This window comes from Castor canadensis, chromosome 17 (assembly GCF_047511655.1).
Source record: "Castor canadensis chromosome 17, mCasCan1.hap1v2, whole genome shotgun sequence".
Taxonomy (NCBI): Eukaryota; Metazoa; Chordata; class Mammalia; order Rodentia; family Castoridae; genus Castor; species Castor canadensis.
Window position 1 is genome coordinate 9,121,554 of NC_133402.1, and position 21,573 is coordinate 9,143,126.

The 21,573-nt window shown below is 49.3% G+C and overlaps 1 protein-coding gene across 6 annotated transcripts in view; it reads left to right on the forward strand.

Annotated features, from left to right (window-relative positions):
• Clec16a (C-type lectin domain containing 16A) overlaps positions 1–21,573 on the forward strand; it is a 189,389-nt gene that overhangs the window by 147,121 nt on the left and 20,695 nt on the right. The window lies entirely within an intron of this gene.

Sequence of the window (21,573 nt, forward strand, 5' to 3'; positions counted from 1 at the left end):
AATGTACACACTGACCAGGCTCCCCCGCCCTCACCCTCCATGGTCAGGGCTCCAGCTTGAATGGCAAGAGTCGCCAGTTCTCCAAAGTGGTGTAGCTCTAAGAGCCGGCCCCAGTCAGGTCCTCGTTCCCTGGGATTCCCTTCTACTTCCATCCTTCAACCTGACTAACTCATCTCCTGTAGACATGTACATCACATGTGAGATAAATTAATCAAATCAGAGGATGATTTTATATACAGATATGTATATATATGTATTCCTACTGTAGGCTTATGATTTTTAAAAACCCAAACAAGACATGATAAATGAAAGATAAGGCTACTTTGCCCCAGAAGTAACTACTGTTGACAGTTTCTCTTACCGTCTTCCAGAGATGTTTATTTGTGTGCTAGGAATGTTCTCGCGTGATTCTGTGAGACCATGTGTGTGACACTGCACCTCACTCTGCCCTTCGTGCCCTCCTCAGTGTTACATATTAGCACATATGTTGATTTCATTGTGATTAACTGTCACGTAGTGTTCTAGTGTACAGATGAGCAAAAGCATCTTTTACAACCGTTTTGTGTCGATTGACATTTGGGTCATTTCCTATGTTTTGCTCTTATAGTGTCACTGTGAACACCCTTGGGGTGTCTTTGTCATTGTGTGAATCCTGCATGTCTGTGGGGTAAATTCCTAGTGGTGGATCTGCCAGGTCAGAGGGGAAGGTTATTAATCTTGACAGATGCTCTTCTAATGTGCTGTCTATCAGAAGTGCCCCCACTCCCACAACCTGGGAGTGTTTTTGTTCTAAAGGTCAATCCTAGTCTGCAAGGCTGATGGCAGCCACTAGGCAGTGTGCACTGTTCCTGCCCTTCCAGGGTCTGCAGTGCACCTTGTTAAAAGTTTTGGAGTGCTGGGTGCCGGAGGCTCACACCTGTAATCCTAGCTACTCAGGAGGTAGCGATCAGGAGGATCACAGCTCAAAGCCAGCTGGGGCAAGTAGTTTGCAAGATCCTTTCTCAAAAAAAACCCAACAGAAAACGGGGCTGGTAGAGTGGCTCAAGGTGTAGGCCCTGAGTTCAAACCCCAGTACTGAAAAAAAAGAGTTTTGTAGTGACCATTAATTACACCTGTGAGTCTAGATCAGCTAAATACAGCTCAGTTTGGTAAGAAATTCTTGCTTTGGGTCATTGAGCTCTCAGTTCTGGAACTTACTGGTGCAGAAGGAGAGCCTAGACCTCATTTCTGCTCTAATCTGGAACAAGGTGGACTGTGAACACAGTGCCAGCATTGCATTCTTCAGCAGCTGCAGGATCAGGTTCCATGCCCTCTTCCCTACCTCTCCCACCTGTCAAGGCTTCCAGGTGAGCTGTGAGGTCATCAGGTGCAGATTGCGTAGCCCACTCCAGGGCCTGGGTCCACCAGGCAGGGCTGGTTGGCACAACTGTGTGAGGCTGTGCTTGTTGAGGCTGCAGCATGCCACAGGGAGCTGCTGAAGGTGGCATCCAGATCTTGACTGAGTCTCCCCCTTGAAGTGCCGGGAGGTGTGGGGAGACCAGGGCTGGGCTTTTTTATTGTCCCCTGGGAGGCAGGCCTCACTGCCCTCATGCTGAGATTGGGCACTAGAGCGGGGGCTTGAAGAGCACACAGCAACCCCGTGCCTCCTCAGGGTGAGTGTGGGATGCTGGGCAGGGAGAACCACAGCAGCCGCCACATCACCACTGCCATCTCAGCATCTGGGCCTCAGGAAATGGCCATTCGGCATCCAGAGCCATCCTCGGTTCTCCTCCCACCATGCCTACCACCAGAACTCCCTCCACCACAACCGCCTCCTCCCCTCAGAACTTAGATCAGACCCTGCCTCCCTCCTTCCTGTGGTCTTCCAGTACTTTCTCACGGCACTAGAGCAAATCCATACCGCTCCTCTGATCTCCCACTGAGAAGTGGCCAGCCCCTGCCCCATCCAAGCTCACACCGCTCCCTGGCCAGCTACAGCAGCCCCTGCTGCTCCAGGTTCCTAGAAGACATGGAACCCAGACAGCTTGTGTGTGTGTGTTATGGCCATCAGTGTTCATGGCATTGGAAATAACACTGGAAATGCTTTTAATAATTGCCTAATAAATCCATTGTATAAAAACATAAAAGCATGGCTTTTCTAAAAGCGATAACTTTTCTAAAACAAAAAAATAGTTTTATATTTTTGCAAATCCCTTTGGAGTCTGGCTCCTCCTCTCTGCACTGCCTTCAGTCTGTAGTGATGCCTCTGCAAGCGTTTCAGCACACCCTTGGGAAGGCTTTCTTCTACTTAGGAACATAGGGACTCCCCAGTACACCTTGAGAACCTTTGCTGCCTCGGGGCCTCTGCACAGGATATCCTTGCCTCCCACTACTGCTCAGTGCTCAAACCCAGCATGTGTGCCTTTTCTCATCACCCCCTGGCCACAGTTGCACCCTTCCCCCCACCATATCAGCCTGTTTATTGTCTTCATGGCACTGCAGACTTTTACCTGGTATATTTGAATACCCAGCCCTGACCTTTCTCCCCTGAGGTGAAGGTCACTGTGTGGCACTCTAGTCTATCCTATTCACCACTATACCCCTGTGCTTACCACTGTGGTTTCATTCAGTATTTGTTGAATGCAAAGTGAGGTTCTTCTATGATAGCCTTAGAGTAGATCCCTTCAAAGGCCTTTCCCTTATCTAGACACCAGAAACACAAGGACATTCCCCTGGGGCCCTAGACATTTAGAGTTTGAGTTTGTGAGCTTTGACAGGGGACATAGGCTCACTGAGACTCCAGATGACCTGATGCAGCATTCCTCCACTAATTTCTGTTGCCAGGGCAGATGCACCCAGGTGAAAGTCTGACTCAGCTGCGCATCGTGGAATTTTACTGTCCCCACCTTACTCACTTCTGCAGAAGCTGAATGGGAGCTGGGCAGGGGTGGGAGAGCTGGTCACCAGAAGCTTGACGTCCACAGCTGCCATTGGGGGCCTGAGGACACTGGACATGACTCCTCCCCACCTTCCAGAAGGGTGTCCCTCACTATAGACTAGACCACATGGTTGCAGAACCCTAGGCCCTGTGGGAGTCTTGCCTCCGCCTGGGAAGTAATTCACAAGGAAGAAAACAAGTCTGGCTGCATGCCTGGGATGCCTGCTTGGGGTTTGCTTTATTAGGGCACGTCTTTCCCATCTTAGCTGCCTGTCCAGGTAATTGTCACAGAGCAGAGCATCTCTCCTTCAGAAGCTATAAATGATTACACTTGATGAAAATATACCTTTCATTTCCTTGGAAGAGATACCAAAGTAGAGCATAAATCAGGCCTAATAGGTGACTGGCCACTCTGGTGTGTTGTTCTTCTTCCATTTGGCTTAGTGAGAAATCACAAATTCTATTTATTGGCCTGTTTTGTGTTCGTGATGCTCATGCCCACATTCTGGTCTCCACAGGAGCAGAGACTTGTGACTATACCTGGACAGGGAGGGAGGGGCAAGGGTGGCTAGCAGCATGTGGCCAGGTCTAAGCTCCAGTCTGATCTCTTCACAGCCTAGAGTGCTGTGCTCCTGGGGTTACTGCCCTAGTTGTCCCTACCTTCCGGAATCTCTCATGGCAAGCAGGATGTCCAAGATGAGCCCATAAACTCCAGGTGGCCTCATAGACCCTGGAGCAGAAGTTCTTCCCTGGCAGCAACCCTGGGTGTCCTGGGCAGCAGCCTCCACTTGGAGAGCCAGGACTCTTAACTCTAGAGCAGCATTCTCACTCCTGGGCCCCTTCTAGTTCAGAGGCTACTTCCAGAGACTGTGTGGAGGCCGCTTACAGGTGCTTGCCTGTGGGGGAGGTGGGATAGGAGGGCTGAAAGAATGCAGCTCGGAGCTCCCAGAGCAGACCCACAAGGCAGGGGATGTCCACTGGCTTCACTGATGGGGCTTGGTGATTCTCCCATCAGCCCTGTTAACCCTGCTGTCCACCCCCTCATTGGTGGCCTGTCCTATGCAGGCTGCCCCTCCACCCAGGTTGAGCTCCAGCTCTCCTTTCCCCTCTGCTCTGTAGATGACAGCCCAGCAAGTCAGCCACACTAGCTTTCTGTCCTGGCCTCACCAGTGCCTCTGACCTGTTTCCCTTGCCCAGAACTTCAACTTTTAGGGTTCTGCTGAGACGCCTCTTCCAGGGCCTGCCCCTGTGCCCCAACCCACCCCAGGCCCTCTCTGCAAGGCAGCTGTTTTTCATTTTTTAAATAGGGGTAAAGTTCACAGAACATAAAACTAGCCATTTGGAAGTGAGCAATTCAGTGGTAGTTTGCACAGTCACAGCATTGTGCTGTCATCACTTCTGCTAATTCTAAAACCTGCCCCAACGTCAAACGCCAGGCCATTAGCCATCACTCCCTGCCCTGGCCACCCTGGCAGCCACTGAGTTGCCTTAGGTGAGGGGGTGTGATCACGGTAGAGCGCTTGTCTGGCACATGTGAGGCCCTGAGTTTCATACTGTCCAGCACTGGGATGAGGGGGAAGAAGAGGACAGAGAAGGGGAACAGGAGGAGGAGAAAGAAGAAGAAAAGAAAAAGGAAATAGATTTGCCTGTTCTGGATGTTTCACCAAACCCCACATCTGTGGCCTCTTGCGCCTCGCTTCTCTCATCCCACAGTTTAGGTTCACCTGCCCTTTTATGGCTGAATAATAGTCATCGTGTGGATAGGCCACTTTGCTTATTCCTCTTATCTATTGATGGATGCCTGCGGGCTGTTGTGACAGAGCTGTTAGGAACACTCACATGCAGGTTTTTGATTGAACATTTGTTAATCATTCTTTGGGGTATATACCCAGTGTGGAAGCTGGGATAAATGATAATTTAAGTTTTGAGGACTGCCAAATTGTTTTCCCATGGCCTTTGCAAATTTAGCTGAAATTGCCACACTGTTTTCCTGTTTGCTGCCACTACCCTGCATTATCCCTTGGGACGGGACCTGTTTTGCTCACAGTATTGACACTTAGTACTCTGGTGCTCAATGGATGGAGGGCAGAAGATGGGGCTGTGGGAATCGGGTGTCTTATCTTTCCAGTGACTAACCTCCATGGGCCAGCATTTCCATCCTGTGCAGGTCTGGCTCCTGGCAACCAGCTAGGGTTGGGGTGCCAGCCAGAGTGTTGGACTTCATGCCATGAAGGCCCCGCTCTACTTTTCTGGCTTCCTGTCAGGCTCAGAGCTCTCTTCAGACAGACATTTAAATCCAGGGAGGATCTGGGCAGTGCTGCTTTTCACGGGTGTTATGTTTATCAAAGGCAAACAGACAGGTCTTATAAAGCTGCCCGCCCAGAGCATTGCTAGTTCAGTGCAAGAGCCTGCCATGCCATGACAGGTGTTAGGGTACTGAGGAGGAGTGCAGAGATTACAGAGCACTGGAGCCTTGCACAGGCATCTAGCAAAGAGAAGAATTCAATGTTGAATTCATAGACTTTAGCTCTGACTTCCTTTCCCCTGGGGATGACAGACTAGGTGCTAATGTCATCTCCTTGTGTGTCACTTTACAAACTGCAGCCAGTGTTGTCCTTTCAGCTCCCCAAGGCAAAAATACTTTTTCTGGAGTCACACAGGAAGGACCTGCCACCCTTCAGCTCCCGGCCCCCACAGCTACTCCCCGCCTTCACCTCCCTGCTCAGAGAGGCCCAAGGATCAGCCAGTTGCACAAACCTTATTCCCACCCTGAGATCTATTTTTTTTTCTGAAGCAAAATGTATTAAGTTGCTAAGCATTTTAGCATTATTCTCACTTGATCTTCCAACATTTTCCCTTCCTGCATGGGAGAAAGTGACCTGCCCAAGGTCACACCAAACACCCCTTCCCACCCCAGCAAGCTGAGCCCAAGTCCACTTGCTCAGACCCCGAGCCCCCACCAAGCTGAACCCACCACCTCTTATGCGCTCAGTTTGGCACATCCAAAGTGCACTGCCTGTTCTAATTTTAGGAACAGAGGCCTAGTTACAGCCAGCTGAGCCTCCCTGGTCCAGGCAGAGCCATGCTGTCAGCTCCTCTGCTTTAGGCAGAAAAGGCCTATCTGGTTCTGGAAGCATGGGCTATAGTTTGGAAGAATGTGCTGTGTCTGGCATTTTATGTGCTAATTGTCCTCCCGACAACTCCACAGAAAGGAAACTAAGGCCCAGACAAGATTTCAAAGCCCACGTGAGGCAAGTTGAGACCTGTCCCTCTAATGCTTGCTTTAAACCCATCAAGACTGCCTTTGGCAGTGGCTGAGCTACTTCATGTGATGTCTCTGCCACCTGTCCAGAGTGTCTGTCCGTGTGGGCAGGATTGGCCCTCTTTAGAGAGGGCCTTACTGTGGCCCTGGCCCAGATAGGCCCATCTTCTGTTCCCCACGCTGGCGCACTCCCAAGTCCTTGTGCTTCAAGACCTGCCTCCCAGGGTGAGGAGTGTCCTCTGCTTGCCAGGCTACAAAGAGAAAGCCTCAGGAGCTTGGGGTGTGGGTAACACACAGCCCAGAAGGGCCTGCAAGGTGATCCCACATGCAACATGTTCCCAAAGACACTTCTCCAGTAGACACAGTATGCTTGCTGTCTGTGGAGCCCTTCCCCTAGTGCCTTTCCTGGGAAGTGGAGGAAGGGAAGAGAGAGCTCCCAACACTTGAGTGTTGCTTCACCTCTCAAGGGCATGACCCACCTCCAACCTCTGAAGGGACCATGTGCCCAGGTGTCTCCTGGTAGGACAGTGTCGGATATAGTTAGGAACCCCTGGTTTCTTATGGAGAGCTGTGCAGAGGTGTGGGAAGAGACCAAACCCCATATTCCATTGCATTTGACCTTGACTGCTCCTTAGAATGTTGTGTAGTTGCAGTTGGGTCTGCTGTGGGCCATCCTGGCTGGCAGTGCAGAACAGTCAGTCCCGTGCCTGTGGTGGTAGAGAGCAAGCAGCTCTACTGCATCCTGTGTGCTCACTGGGGCCCTGGAGCCAGCAGGCTGGGTTCAAGTCCAGCTTCCTGCTTCCACCCTGTACTTGAAAGTTTCCTAGCCTCAGACTGATTAGTTCCCTGTTGGGCCTGTCAATTCATTAAAAAAAAAAAAAAAAAAAGGATGACTCACAACAGTATGAATGTGCTTAACACTGTCAAACTGTATACTTAGCAATGGTTAAGATGAGAAATGTCATGTTATGTGCATTTTACAATTGGAAAATCAAAAAACAGATGGAAATGTCACTTGTCTCCTCAGAGCACATCCACCTGCACTCCCAGCACATGTGAGGTACACACCAAGGATTAGCTGTGCTCAGTGTCTGTTGTTGGTTCAGGGCTGTCACCCTTCAGACTCTGAATACCAAGTTCCCTTTCCAAGTTCCCAAACTCAGTTTTACAACTCAGACTAATTGTCTGATGGCCCCTCTGTAATAAATAACAAAGACCTATGACCTGGTTCCTGAGCTGCTTTCATCAGCTGCTAGTAAGACTGCCACAGCTCGTGGAGTTCAATCCCCAGAACCAACGAAACAACCCCCTAAGAGGCCCTAACCCAGAGCAGAGCCAGGGCCATCTCCCAAGACTGCCAGCCCAGCATGTATCCTGGCCTCCGTGACACAGCTGCCACCATGAGCCACTCAGCCCTCTCAACCTTCACAACAGCTCTGGGATCAGTCAGTAAACCAAGAGACCTGCATCAGAGAAGAGGGGCACTTTGCCTAGTGTCACACAGCTCACAGGTGGTTAGCTTGGGGTGCAAAACAGTGCTATTTTCTGCTCCTTAAGCCACAGCGTCTTCAGTTCTAAAGATTTTAAGTGGCTAAGCATCTGGGGATCGGGTGTACTTTGGGGATCCCCGAACTTATTGCTGTCTTCTATTCCATGTGCACCAGGAACACAGAAACCAGCAGAGAACATGACACAAAAAGAAACTTCCCTGTCCTTTTCTGTTGATGTGTAGTTTTTGCTTGAGTCCTTTATTTAATCGACTGCAAGTTCTCATTAGCACACAAATGGCAACAGATGCAAAGATTTGGAGGCTCATTTGTAGCCCTAAACCTAGAGACAGAAAATTCTTGCCCTTGCTTTTGTATGTGAATTGATAAAAAATCCACTTTGATTTGATTCTGTGCCTTAGTCTATCTCATGGAACCCCAGGGTACCCTCTAGAACAGAGTTTGAGAGCCACTTTACCACTTCCCAAAAGTTTAGTCATAGCATCATACCTTTGAGATCTAAGCAATTGAAATGCCAAATCAGTAGCGTTGCTGAGTATACAGAGGGCTTGGAAGGAAAGTAGGTTAATTTGTGTGAAGGCCAAAAGAGGCAGAAGCATTGACTTCTCCACATGTCCCTTTCCTTTGTGTCTTGGATGACCTCTTCAAAGCATGGCACCTCCTGGGGGCAGGGTGGGGGTGGGGAGAGAAGGGAAAAGGATGGGCAGTTGGTTATCTTGAAATAGTGTCTTGCTTTATGCCTGGGCCATCTTGAACCACAGTCCTCCTATTTGTGATTCCCTGTGTAGCTTGGGAACTTTTTGAACTTTTTGCCTGAGCTAACTTCCAACTGCCATCCTCACAATCTCCACCTCCCAAGTAGCTGGGATTACAGGTTTGGAGCCACACCTAGCCTAAAGGAACTTTATAAATTCTAAGGAAGTCGAATGACAAATACACTGCCTAGGGTCAGGAAAGGGAAGCTTTGCTGAGTAAGTGTTTACTGAGGTTTCCTGTGAGTCCATTAAATGTTGTTCTAGGCCCACAGAGAATGCTGGAGGGGACACTGTAGGTGTTTCAGAGCAAGGAGGCAACCCCACCAGGGGAACCAGACCAGGGTGCAATTGCTCGACATCCCTACTGAAGGGCCAGATTTATCCTGGAAGCCATTGAAGGTTCTAAGTCAACAAGGTGTGATGAGTCGTGAGGTCAGCTCTGGCTGGAGCTGGGAAGGCCCCTTCTTCGCTGGCTCCCCTCTGTGCAGTAGGTGGCGCTGTGCCCACCTTATGAATGAGGAAAGGACTCCAACAGCAGCCCCTTTCTCAGGTTGCTGTGTGTCCCTTCCATACCTCCCTCTGGGTGTTTACACTCTGTGCTTGTGCGATTGGATTATATTGCCTTTTTAAAAAGCCGAAATGACCTCTCTTTTCACTCAACAATACATCTTAGAGACTTTTTTCATGTTAGTTCATAAGAGTACCCTTACTCATTTGTTCCTGACTGCTGCAATCAATCATCTGGGCAGACCGCTGTTTATTTAGCCAATCCCCTTCTGATGGATATTTGGGCTGTGGCCAACTTTTTGTCCTTTAACAAATAATAGGCGCCTGTGGATGCCCTTGCGCAAGGGTTTCCCTAGGGAAGTGAGCATGAAGCGGATCCAGAAATAGCTAAACCATGGAACAAGCAGGATGCGGTGCCCAGTAAAGTCTGTGAGTGGGAGGAGTAGGAAGCCATGGGCTAGCTTGAGAGCCTCAGTTTCTCCTTCTCCACAGGTTCTCTCTGTATGTAGTCAACAAGGGCATTTTGATGATCCCAGATTCTGATCTAATAATACTTGTGATTCGTGGATATTATTCTGTCCAGCCTGTGGGAACCTCAATCACCCCAGGACCGCTCAGACCTGCGGGGACTGGCTTATCCTGGGCTTGGCTGGTTGTTCCAGAGAGGGGTGCAGAGCGTGGCACAACCCTTGCACCTCTGCTGGAGTACCACCGATTCTTTCTGTAGCCAGCATCTCATCAAAACGCAGCTTCCTTCACTTACAGCTGACCAACTGTGCCATTCTGTGTAAATGCGCTGTTCTTCAAACACATACACAAAGGATGATTTTTTAACATTCCAAATTGCAATATTATCCCAGAGCAAAGGAGCAGCTGTTTTGTAGCATCTCTTCACACTTAAACAGCCTCTTTCCTAAACCTCGGTGCTAGCAAGACAATATCCCAGCCATAGGCCAGGAGCTGATGTTCTGCTCTACTTCTCCACGGGCCTGCTGTGAGCTCCAGTCCTCAAAACCCTCCTCACCTCCATGTTGAGTATGAGAAAGTCAAAGGTGTAACATCAGGAGCAAGCACTCCAACTGTGAAAGCGGCCTCAGCTGTGATTTGTGGTGATTCCTCGTGGATAGAAACTCAGGTGCTTGGCATGCGTGGCAGACTGCTTGCCTTACAGGATCAAAGTCTCACAAACACCAACTTCATGCAAGGCCCTCAGCTACCTGTTTACATAAAATCAGGAGGGAACTACGTGAAAAGTGTTCTTTTATTAACCCCACTTGTATAGCTGACAAGCAAGACCCAGAAAGCAATGTCTCTTGCTAGCGCCTCAGCCTCTCTGCTGGCTACAGAGCACCACATCTATATTCTGCAGGGCCTGCTGCTTCTGTCCTGCTGGCTTCCTGAGAAAAATTTATCTCCTGCTCTTTGTTCTCTCTTTCCTGCTAAGTGGGTTTGAAGCCTCTGCGGGCCTTCTGAGGCAATGCACCCCTTTTTTGTGGCTTTCTGAGCATGGTGACCTCATGAGTGGCAGTTGGGCCTCAGGTCCCTAGTTCCATGCACACGCCAGCCTTTTGGATGGTGGGCATTATATCACAGCCTTCAGAACAGCTGGGTGGCAGGAAGAGTCAGTGTTGATGGACTATGCCTTCCCCAAACACCCCCACTCCCCCTGGTAACCTGGAAAGTATTCTGAATAGCTGACATTTACAAAATCCTGAGCATGTTGGGAAAATATGCTTTTTTAAACCAAATTTCCAGCCTGAAACCCAAGAGAAATGTCCATCATGTCAGGACAGTGCTCCAATAGACTCAGGTGGGGCCCAGCCTGCTCATGGTCCCCCTCTCTGGGTTCTTCACTACACACACACACACACACACACACTGTCTCTAAGAGCAGCTGTAGAATTCTCCTTGAACCCCCATCCTGTGTGGCCAACAGAGATGCCCTTTGTGCTGCCCAGCAGGACATGCCCACTCCCACCACAGGAAGGGCCAAACTTAGTAGCGTGAGGGCTGCCACCCCTTGTACCCACTCAGGCCATTGCATGTCCCTGCACTGGTCACACAGGCCACATCCGTGCCAAGGGAGCCACTATCGTAGGAGGTGAGGGTCCCATGCCCTGCAGTGAGAACCTCAGGTTCAAGTCCTGCAGGAAGTTCTGAGCTGACAGGGCCGGCAGTGGGGCCTGCCTCACAGGGAGGGGCAGGAGCTCCTGGGTCAGCACTGTGCCATGCTCTACGCTATCAGAATCACAACGGAGGAGAAGCCAGACTCAGAGGGACAGAACAGGTCCAGGATGTAAGCTCAGTGGGGGCAACTAGCACACCCAGGCTTCAGAGCACTCACAGGTGTTCTGGCTGGGGCTTCCAGCCATATGGATGCACACCTGTGGGCACTTGCCCTGTTAGAGCCACCATAGGAAGCCCCCCACTCAGGCATTGCCCCTTCTTCCAGGACATGCGCCGGTAAGGCCTCCTGCACCCTGCTGAGGTGCTCATGCAGCCTTGTGGGGAGGCAGGTATAGAACTAGATGGCTGCCATGCCAGATACCTGGGCAGGGGTGCACTGAGGAGTGAGCTTTACAAGAGGGCTCCAGTGACATTTGGAGTCAAATAGTATGGCATGACTGTAGATCCTTCCTAAACCTGCTGTGGGCTTGCCACCACACTGAGGTCCTCCTCCCATGGAGCCAGTACATCCCTTGTCTGATGCCCAGAGCTGCTAATTCATCTGACTCGAGCTTGCCTCACTCCTGCCCTGCACTAGCATGCTCCCTCGCATGCTTATGGTAGAGAGGCTTCTGGGGGTGAGGTGGGGCATGTTGGGTTTCAGGAGAAGCCAATTCCTCAGAGCCTGTCATGCAAACCCACTAGGGCCATGGTTCCATGCCATACTCCATTCCAACACCTGGGCAGGAGAAGGTTCTAGAAAGACACTACCCTCAAGGAGTTTATAGGATCCTGGGATGGTAACACCTAACTCACTATGGCAGCACAGTCTGGTCTGCACTGTGGTGGTAGACACCCAGGGCAGAGAGGCTCTGGAGTAGGTCTTAAAGGATGGACCGGGATAAGCATGGTGTGTTCCATGCAGATGGCATGACCAGGATGTGATGACCATGTGTTCATGTGGCTCTTCCACACAGCCCAAGGCATGTAAGGTGAGGGCACCAGGAGAGGAAGCCATGTAGAAATCCTGGGATCCATCCAGGAGCCCAGGGATCTTCTGGTAGACTTCAAGAGCCCAGCCAAAAGTCACACTCTAAACTGGCCACACAGCCCTTGGAGCAGGAAAACAGTTGGTTTCCTAGGGAGCAGTCCTAGACCAAGCTCAACCCACACTTACCTGGAAAGATGAGGTGGCTGATAACATCTCCTCATGCAGAGCAGCTGAAGCCTAAATCCACTCACTGGGCCCAGGGCCAAAGCTGGGCGTCATCCTTGACCTCCCTCACTCCCCAGTCCAGTGCCTGCCCACACCTGTCAGCTCTACCTGGGAAGTGCAGTCACGTGGTTCTCCACCACACCCGTCTAGGGCTAGGGCCTGACTAACTTATCCTAAAGGAGTACGTAGTAACTATTTTTAGGCTTTTGGGGGGGCACATGATGTCTGTCACAAGGAAACTCTGCAATTGCAGCCAAAACCAGCCATAGTGTATAACTGAGTGTGGTGCCCAATAAGTCATTGGGAGAAGTGAATAGGTGGATTGCCGTATTTGGCTTCCTGACTTTGGCTGACTCTGGATTGTTTCAGTGTCTTCAAAGTCAATCCACTCCTCTCTCCTTTCCCTTGCAGTTGTGCCAGCACCATAGCTGAAAAAACCCTTTTACAGTGTAAGTCAGATGTATGTCTGAAAGCCATCACTGGCTTCCATCTCACTCACAGTGGCTGGTATCCCACACAGTATGGTCCCTGTGCCCCCCGACACACATTTTCCCCATAGCCTTCTCCAAAGGTCCCAGGGACCTCCAACTGGGATCACTGTGCCAGGTGGGCCCCTTCTTTTTTGGTCTGCACCAGGTGGCGTTTGCTTGTCTGGACCACTCCCCCAGGTACATTTGTCCTCACTTCCCTCAGGTCACTCTTCAGCCCGCATTCTCTCAAAGGTCTTTGCTGACCATCCTGTATAACAGCAACCCTGCCCCCACTCCCAGCACTCTAGGTGCCCTACTTGCGTAATTCCTTTGTAGCACTCATCCTCTCTCAACACTTTCAGTTTCTTCCTGGTCTGCTCCTCACTCTGACCTACCCCATCTGTAAGTTCTGGAACTATAAGTTCCAGAAAGCCAGGCACTGTGTTTTATGTACTACTGAGTTCTCAGATCCTGGGCTGTTCCAGGCATATAGGTTGTGTCTGATAAATATTGTATAGTGATAGAGTGGATGGATGGATGGATATAGAAGGAGGGAGAGACAGATGGGTGGGTGGATGGGTGGGTGAATACAGAAGAAGGAAGGGAGAGATGGGTGGATAGATGGAGGAGTGGATGGATAGGCTGACTGATGATGGATGGATGGATGGATGGATGGGTGGATGATAGATAGACTGATGATAGATGGATTGGTGGCTGTAGAGGGAGAGATGAATGGATAGACCAATGGTGGGTAGAAGGAATGGGTGAATGGATGGAGCCAGTAGAACTTTATGTGTACCAGATATCATTCCCCAGTGAGTTAGGGATGAGCCAAACAGAGCAGTCCCTTTGGAATTCCCTGGCATCATAGATTCCATGGAGGGTCCAGAACTACCCATAGTCCATGCCCTAAAGGCAATGTTTGGAGAAATGGGATAGTGTACAGTAAAGGGCTCTGAGCTGGAGCTGGACTCAGGATGGAAGACTTGTCTGAGGAGGGTTTATTGACCTGGGGGAAGAAGGAAGAAGAAGAACAGATCTGAGCAGCACTGTGTCCTAGACATGATCCCCCATGGGCAGGAAAGCTGTCATGCTTTAGCCCACAGGCTGCCCAAATCCCCAAAAAATGAAAACACTGCTGTCCACTGACACCTGCCAGTGGTTTGGCTAGATGCAGAATTCCCTTTGTCATCCATTTCTACCCTGGCAGGGAAGTAGGACCCAAGACCTTGGTCCTATCTCCCAGGCAGGTGACCAGCCCAGTGCTGCCTTCCTCATTAGCCAAGAACACTTACAGGGAATTTGATTTGGGACAGTTTTCCATGGTGTGCTCTACCAGAAGGGAAAGCTCTTGCACTTGGCCCTGACTTGGAGATTGAAATCTTTTGTGCCTCATACAAGAGAACAGGCAGCAAAACCCATGATAGAAGGTGGGGTATAAGGCCAGGTTACCAACTCTACGGAGGAACAGGCAAAGCGTTCGCAATCCCCTGCCATGACTTATAACCATTGTTATGCAGTGATGACAATGTCCTAAAATTGGTGTGGCGATGGTTGTAAATCTGTAAATACACTACAAACCAGTGAGTTGCACACTTCAAATGGGTAGATTGTATGGGATGTGAATTATATGTCCATAAGAGTGTCGTATCCAAAAGTCCCATTCTAAACTAGATAGGTGTCACAAGGCCGTCATCCAGCACCTCATAAAGAGCAGAGTATCTCATGTTTGTGCCCTTTTGATCATAATCCATCTGATCTGTGCCATATTTTCCTTAAAGAAGTCCAAATGTGAAAAAAGAAATTGAAACCCAACACATTCCAGAATAATGTGGAAACCGTGGTGCGATCAGACTCACCTGGCACTCTTCCCTTCCCTAAAACTTGCTTTTTTCCATTTCTTTTTGACTTTGAAGAAAACCTCTGTTCTTGCTGGTAAAAGAGCCTCTTGTTCCCTTCTCTTTCCTGTAAATCATGAGATAAGTTTGCATTTCATACCTTTCCAGAAATCTCTGTTGATTGTGGTCTGACCTCAGAATCATGGCTTCTGGGAAAAAAGGAGGTATTAGAAGCTTTGCTGTGAGCTTTTATTGAAACCCCTGGAGTGTGCTGAGCACTTGGCTTGAGGATTTGGGACAGAAGTCAGGTGAATGGTACCTGCTTGTTGTTCTGGAGCTGACTTCCTGACACTGGTAGATGACATCCCAGGAACTTTGTCCACTCACACCAAGAACTCTTAAACAAGATGACCCTCAGTGCTGAGCCTTGTGTCTTTGAGGCATTTCAAGTCAACTGCAACCCTCTTTTTGTGTGGTGGAAGCTGGTGAGGGATGCCTGGAGGCAAACACACCTCCACAGCAGCTACTGCTCACCAACAGTCACCGTGTATCAGCCACTGCCCTCAGCCCAGCATGTGTCTTCTCCTTGCCCCCTCCATGTGTGAGGCAGGCATAGCTTTCCTGTTGCTGTCCTGACAAGCCATCTGACAGAGGAAGGATTTCTTTGGCTCATTGTTTCAGAGGTTGCCGTCCATCCTGGCAGGGAGGGTATGGCAGAGCAGAGCTGCACGCAACATGACCGGAAAGCAGAGAGAGAAAATGCCTGGGCTCTGGGTTTTCTTTTCCTTTTTTTTTTTTTTTCAGTACTGGGATTTGAACTTGGGCCTATACCTTGAGCCACTCCACCGGCCCTTTTTTGTGAAGGTTTTTTTTTAGATAGGGTCTCATGAACTATTTGCCTGGGCTGGCTTTGACCCACAATCCTCCTGATCTCTGCCTCCTGAGTCGCTGGGATTACAGGTGTGAGCTACCGGCACCCTACCCCCTCTTTTTTTTTTGGCAGTACTGGGGTTTGAACTCAGGGCTCATACTTGCTAGGCAGGTGCTCCATACCACATGAGCCACCAGCCCTGTTTTATGTTGGGTGTTTTCAAGATAAGGTCTTGTGAACTATTTTTCCAAGCTCGCCTCAAATTGCAGTCTTCCTGATCTCAGCCTCCTAAGTAGCTGAAATTACAGGTGTGAGCCATGGCACCCAGCTTCCCTTTTTCCCTTTCCATTTAGGCCCCAGCCTATTGTATGGAACCGCCCACTTTCAGGACAGATCTTTTTCCTTAGTTAATCCTCTCTGGAAACACCTCACAGACACACCAGAGGGTGCTGTACTAATCTCCTAGGCTTTTCAGTCTAATCAAGTTGATGATCAAGATTAGCCATCATATATTCCCAGGAAAACTACAGCCCCATCACACAGGCCCCATCACACAGCCACTGGAATCAGAGCTAGGGTTTGAACTTACGTCTGTTCGTGCCTGTGTTCGTCAGCTTTCTGTTGCTTCTTACAAAATACGTAAGAAAACCATCTTAGAAGAGGAAAGGTTTATTTTGGCTCACACTTTCAGAGGTTTTAATCCATGGCTGGCTGGCTCCATTGCTTTGAGGCCTGTGATGGGCAGAAGGAGTGCAGTGAGGTTGAAAACCACGTGGAGGCCAGCAAAGAGGAAGGCTAGGCCACCTCCTGACCATCCACTCAGCTATGAAGTCATGATGATCCACAGACAAAGTTAGCACCCTGATGATGTAGTCACCTCTCAAGGCCCCCCTCTGACCCCTGCTGCAGTGGATATCAAGCCCTGAATACCTGAATCTTGGGGTCACTTCACATCCAAGCTGTAACAGCCCCTCCTTATGCTGTGCCTGGTTCTCTGTCTGTCTCCAGCAGTTAGGCTCCCGAGCCAGTGCTCCTCCCCTACCTGGAGTGTGGCTGCGAAGGCCCGGCCATGTCACTGGGTCAGGAGTTGCTCAAATGATGAGAAGATGCTGGCAGCCCCACCTCTTGTGACGCTGATGTGTCCTGCAGCCCAGGCCCAGGGGCCACAGGGGAGGCGCTGCTGCCGCTGTGAGGAAGCAGGATATTCTCTGTCCAAAGAAGTGCTCTCACAATTATTTATTAATTGTGAAAGGGAAGAAAAATAATAGGGTTTCCTGGAAAGGGATAAAAGTTCAATATGATAAACTCCCAAAAAGCAATCAAAGGCCAAGGAGGGCAGAAAAAGAAAGGACCGGGAGAGTAGGAGAGCCGATGAATCAAGCAGAAGGGCGTTAGTGCAGGCACAGGCCAGGAAGGGACTGGATTTCATGGCGGTGGGGGCAGGGCTGGTGCTGCAGAGCCATCAGAACCAGCACACCATGGTGGTGGGTCAGGGAGGCAGTGGGGCTCAGCCCCATGAGGTCACCAAGCCTGGAACGAGCTGATGTGACAGAAACAGATAGACTAGCCAGCTGCTTGGCTGTCACTGCAGGCCCTGTGTATATTAATTTGGGGACATTAATACATGAACATAGGAAATTATAAATGAAACCTGTACAACTGCAGGATGAAGAACTCACAGCCCACCTGAACAGAGCATATCGCTAACCCTGCAGCTGAATTTTCATTCCTGTCTCCTCTAGGTTTTCTTCTTCTCATTCAACAAAAATTTCATAACTACTGAGTTTACTGGACTAAGATAAAAAAAATAAAAAATAAAAAATAAAAAAAATTTCAGTTACCCAAGGAATAAGGGAGTCAGTTCTTCATTAAAAAAGATTAAGACATTACAAATGGGACTGAAGCCCCCTGACTTTCCTCCCTGATTGCGATCCCCAACCCCCTTTTCCATGGTGTGACTTTCCAGATGCTTCTCTGCACAGCTGCATTCTGTGGGAGCCCCCACGGTCAGTGGACAGCTCAGAGCCACAGCCCCGCCTCTGCAGTTCTAAAATCTGAATAGCTCTGAAAACCAAAATATTTTTTCAAACTCACTTGGTGGCAAAACCTGCCCTGAACTATTTACAGGTAACATGTAGGAGTCGTCGATGGCACTTGCTGTGAGCACAAGCTTTTCTTCTACACAAATTTAACACATTTGGCTTTAGCTGCCTGAGACTTAGCTGAGGGTGGAGCATAATATGTGTGTACCACGTGGCTTCTCAGTCCTAAGAATTATAAAGTCTAGGACATATCTGGCCACAAGGCTTTAGTACAAGGAGATATAGATCTGTAATTACCTTATGGTTTGGACTGCCCTTAAAAAAAAAAAAACACCTTAAACAGAATCTTAATTCTGTATCCTCTCTACAGTTTGTTTTTGTTCAGACACTGCTATGAATTAGAGCTGTGTAGAACTTATAAATTCCAAGTGTTCCTTTTCGTGGCTGTGTAGTATTCCATAGTGTGTATACTTGTGTCTCTTTGGCCTAGCATTTTGGTAGTCCCGCACATTCATTGCCCTGAGAGTACCAGGGTGCTGCTGTTTATTCACATGTAATCCAAAAAAGTAGAGAGTAGTGGGGCACTGGGTCTTGTTTTTAATAGTGTATCAGAAGTATTTTCCTGTGCTGTAAAGTAGCTCTTCTAGGTAGACACTGTACCACTTGAGTCATTCTGCCAGCTAAGGTATCTGTTCCAAAACTTCATTTTTAATGGTTGCACATCAGTTCATTGTCTACATTTCCATGTCCTGAGGCAGCCATAACAAAGTGTCACAAACTAGAGGGCTTCAACGACAGAAATTTGTTTTCTTGAAGTTCTGAAGGCCAACAGTCCTAGACCAAGCTGAAACTTCTCAGGGCAGTGAGAAGTCTGACATGGGCCTTTCCCCCAGCTTCAGTGCTGGCTGGCAGTTGCTGTGGCACTTGACTTGTAGAAGCATCACCCAGCCCCTGCCTCTTCCTCACATGTTCCTGTGTGCACCTCCATGTCTGGACACACTGTTGTGCTCATTTGGCCCACCCCATGGCCTCCCCTTGGCTACTTACGTCTGCAGAATGACCCTGTCCAGATCAGATTACATGCCGAGGTCCTGGGGCTGGAACTTGAATGGAAGTGTTTGGAGAGGGGATGTAGTCTGGATTAGCCAATTTTTACTTGGTCTGCTCATATCAGTTCCTCGTGTTGTTTCTACTGTTTATGAATTGCTCTGTGATTGCCATCCTCATACCCAAATCTCCTTCCATGTTTCTAATTACTCCTCTAAAAGACGTTCCTTGGAGTCACAGGGAATGCCCATATTTAAGGCTCTTTCCAGAAAGCAGGGCAGGGATGCCCCACTGGCCCCTGGGACTCTGTGTTCCCATTCACCTGGCTCTGTAGCAATGCCAGCCTGCTCTGCCCCCTGTCCGTGTGCCAGCATGGACATGCAGTCTTCTGTCAAGTCACACTTCTATTTCTCATTCCTGCCAAAAAGAGAGTCCACAGGTTAACAGCAAAATAGAAGTCATAGCTCAAAATGTCTGTTTGGAGCATGTTCTCTAGCAGCCACAGAGATGAAGAGAGATTTCAGAAATACTGAGCCCTTCGGACATCAGGTAGTAAATCAATCAGTGAAATTTCACCCAGGGCATCTTGCCAAGTGAGGCCATGAGAGAGAAGTTCTCTGGCTTGGTTCAGTCTAAAGCAGCCACTGCTGCCACGGGCAGTGGGGTACTGAGCAGTTGAGGAGCGGGACTGGGGGAAGGGGTCTGCAAAGGCCTGGAAGGGAGCCAGCCTACTGGGTGACAAGTGGCAGGATGGATTCTGAGAGCTGGGGTAGGAAGGACCCTGGGAAGTCACAGACTGAACAACAGGGACTTCATGCATGTGAGAACAAAGGACCAGGCTGGGTATTCCAGTCCCCAGTTAGGAACAGAAGCGGTGTTGACCAGCAGACGCCTAACTCAGCATGGTGAGGGCTCAGCACAGAGACCAGAGAGCAGGATGCGGGGAAGGATAAATTTAGCCCATGTTTCAGGGGAGAACATCGATCTCAAATGCAGTGCTGTCTTTTAAAGGAAAGTGGAGGCCTGAGGCTGGTCATTTGGGACGATTTCACTTGAACAGATAAAAGCCTAGGAAAAGCAAGCACTTGTAACCAGCTTATCTTGCCGGTGAGCCCGCAGGCTCTTCCCCTGGCAGGAGGGTGGCTGGGCCGCAGGGCCTTCCCCAGGAAAGATGCTGCCTTGTTTTTTGCAGAGACGCTGCCTGTGGCGGTTGGCCTGTGATGCTGACATCTGATGGGTTCACAGGTCAGAGCAGGATCACTGCGCCCCTTCCTGGTTGTCTAGCAACTCACAAAGGACACCTGGAAGCTGTATTTCTTGTTTTGTTTTTTAACCCTGGGCACGTCTCACAGTCATTGGCATCTGGACATTGTTCCTGCCTGGGCAAAGCTGGGGCACTACCACAGTCCCAAACAAAAGAGGGACTATTCCAAAGACACCTCCACAGCCTCACCAGCCATCGTTCCTGTGGCCTCCCTCCAACCCTGCTCCCTTGCTGGGAAGGGGAAGAAAGTCATCTGTCAATGTTTGGGACACTGATCGTGCCTTGGGGCGCCAGGGGTCATTGAAAGGCTAAGGCGTTTCCAGGAATTCATGGCTCTGAGAACAAGGGGCTGATTGGAAAGGGGTTCCAATGAGGTATGCAACAAAAATGCCCAAATCTCTTCTCCATGCCTTCCTGACCCCTGCGTGTTGGCCATTATGTCTTGAATTCTTGGGAAGAAATGAAGTCAATTCACACAACGATGTGGGTCCAAGTTAATAATGGATGTGGAGGAAAGATGTTCAATATTTAAACATCAGAGCGCTCCATTTGTTTTGCCAGTCACCCTCTCCGCCCGCGTCCAGGATGGGTTCTGTGTCACCAAGTCCTCTCCCCGACTTTGCCACCAATGGAAACAGTAGCATTTTGGGTAGCCCCAAAGCAGCAGGAATCCTTGTTTCCTGCTGCTTTCATAAGGGAAGGAAGAAGGTGACAACATGGGAACTATGGTCTTTATGAGTCCCAGAGCACTGGTGAGGAGTTTGCAAGCTTTAGGGTCATGTCCAGAGCTGCCTCAGTTTTCCCAGATTCGTTTCTCTTTGAACTGTCTTGTGTCTTATATCCATACTGTGCTTTGATTCACCAACAGATGAGAAAGGCTTAATAATGAAATGGAGAGCTGCATTTAAGAAATGTCTATCCAAGTGTACAGACTAGATCTGTTCCTTAAAAGCTGCCTATAATGCAGAATTCTGTGAATCAATTCCTTTTTTTCTTCTTGACACACATTATATAAAAGGCAAAAGCATTCTTTGGGGTGGGGGAGCAGGGAGGAGAAAACATTTGGCCCAAGACATAATAAAATCATGCTTAAGGATGCAGCAAACTTGAAGTCTCTTAGTTAAAGGAAATCAATACTTTTATGATGAAATATTAAACATACTAAAAAAATAAGTCAAAACTACAAATGCAGAATGGCAGGGTTATTTCAGTGTTGCAGCCGTTCGCTTAGCATTGCAGGAAACACAAAGAAGAGCAGATCAAACCGACACCCTCCCTCCCCAGCTCCCTGTCACTGCCCCTTAAGTGCCAAAGTTACCTCCAGGCAATTGTTGACATTGCTGAGGTGGAGAGGAGTGTGCACAGGTGTGCGCACACGCACACACTCACACACAAACACAGCAGGGCAAAGAGGAGCGGAGAACTAGGGCAAGCCTCTTGTTGGAATACACGGCTGCTGGCCTCCCTCCCTTTGGCCCAGCCGTGGACTGTTCTCAGTCTTTTGGAGGGCTGTATTCCTAGTGGGTTGGACCGTATGACGTGGTGCTTCTGTCAGGCAACTTGGCTGAATTTTGGCAATTTCATATAGTTCTACCTAATATATCCAACTCTCTCTGAAACACATACTAAAAAACAGAATAGTCAGGTGTATCTGGAATGCAACAGAACTGCATATTTTAAAAGTCTAGATGAAAATAGCAAGTCAGTTTT